The sequence below is a fragment of the Triticum dicoccoides genome, chromosome 2B (genome assembly GCF_002162155.2).
Source record: "Triticum dicoccoides isolate Atlit2015 ecotype Zavitan chromosome 2B, WEW_v2.0, whole genome shotgun sequence".
NCBI classification, from domain to species: Eukaryota; Viridiplantae; Streptophyta; class Magnoliopsida; order Poales; family Poaceae; genus Triticum; species Triticum dicoccoides.
In genome coordinates this window covers 85,914,342-85,916,447 of record NC_041383.1, presented here as the reverse complement: position 1 = coordinate 85,916,447, position 2,106 = coordinate 85,914,342, and positions in this window count along the sequence as shown.

Here is a 2,106-nt window from a genome sequence, read left to right as displayed (position 1 = left end):
CGTGTTTTGGGTAACTCGCTGGTATTGTTGATAACTTGGATGGATCGGTGGGCAGGTAGATCGATCATACGATAAAGACGGATGGATCGATGGATCGGTCCGTGGACGTATCAAATTAACACCGATGGGGATGGGCACGGACGCTGCTTTCGCCGCTTCATATCATATCATAATTAGAGAATTAGTCATGGAAACGTAATGATTAGTTAACTAGCACAGCGGCTAGTCTAGGTACATTTGCAATGCCAATCACGCATACAACAAAATCATACTCCCTCCGTTCCTAAATACTTGTCTTTCTAGGCATTTCAACAAGTGACTACATACGGAGCAAAATGAGTGAATCTACATTCTAAAATATGTCTACATACATCCGTATGTAGTAGTCATTTGAAATGTCTAAAAAGACAAGTATTTAGGAATGGAGGGAGTATATACTACCAGTTGTAGGCTGTTTGACAAAAGGTGCGCTATCAGGACCCAATCAAGCTCTCGATCGCAAGCAAATCACCACTTAGCCGTGTGCATTGGTGAGAGGATCATGTCATGGACACAGCTAGCACACTACACGTGGGCAAGACAACGACACGTACGTAAACAAAAGAGTCTCCGGCTGATACTGCATCTCCCATCGATCAGGGTTGGTTACTTGGTTTGATGCTTGTGTGCCATCGTGTGCGTGCAGAGTTACAATTTTTTTTTCTCTTCTATATGCAGATACGTCAGTCTCGTGGGATCGTCCAGCTTAACCAATTGGGCATGCCAGCTCAGATATTCATCCTCCTCATCATCAGCAGCAGCTGCACGTCGCTGTCACGAGAAACAGCAGGATCTGCTGGGATGGTGGTGCATGTATGCGCGTAAGTGAGCGAGCGGGCGAACGGGCGGCGAAGCTTCCCGGAAGCTTCGTGCCCACGCTCGTCCCCATCGATCCGTCTCTCTGAGGGGACCGATCTGTCGGAGCATCGGAGGGGAGCTGCACGGTGTGTCTGGAACGAACGAAAGCACGGTGGGTCGATGGCCTCCGGCCGGCCCGCGTGGAATGGGAAACGATTAATGGATCTCGTCGTACGTCGGCGCCTGGTCTAGCTTGCGGGCATCACACAGCTGGCAGCATGGCATGGAGAGCATGCGGCGGCGATTCGCACGGTTGGACGGACGTCGACGATCGGGATGGGCTCTGACCGGCCGGTTTGCGCCACATAACGTCACCGTCGACTGACCCTTTTCGACTGATCCAGCGTTGTGCACCACAGCACTAGACGAGTCCGGTAGTCCCGGCCCCGGGTGGCACTCCCCCAGCAGCGCTAGGTTCCAAAGCTCTTCGTTGGGCTAGCTAGCGGGCGCCACTATGCGTAGAGCTGCGCTACTGGAGGTACGTGCTGCCATGGCGTGGTAGGCGTGCGTGGCGACAAGTGACCGGCCACCATGCACCAAGGAGGCATGGCCACACACGTTGCAGGACCGTAGCCTGTTGGATCGGAGGAGCGACGGATCGGTTGAGCCAACCAAACCAATCATGCATGGGTCGGTGGTCGCTGCGTCCGATAGTCCTGCAGCTTAGTCAGTCAGGCGGATCTCGTTGGAAAGCCACGTCAGGGAATCGGCGCGTCCGCCCAAATGGAGCCTCCCCCAGAACGCACGCGGCACATGCAGCCTGGCATACAGTGGCCGGCCGGCTCGATTGTGTACTCATGGCCTGTCGCTGCCAGCATGCAGGACAAAGACCAGATAACACTGCGCTCATATCACTCTTCTTATCACAGTTACTCGATCAGTAACCAATCCAAGAGCAACTCTAGCTAGCAAAGTAATCAAAAAGTCGGTCGCCAAAACATGAATGGAGCGTGATTCGTAATTTTTTTTTGAAGACATGGCCGGATTTGGCAAAAACATAGCAAGATCTTTCAGCAGACATGGCAAAAGCCTGAGCATAATAAGATTTGCCTTTTCTCGACAAAGGGAATACATTAATATCACGAAGATACTAATTACCCCGGTCTCTGTACCAACAAGATGTCGAAAGGCATGAAGGACACACACAACCGAAAAAAAGAACAAAAGAAAAAAGACCCCGCCCGGTAATCAATCACTAGCATCAGCACC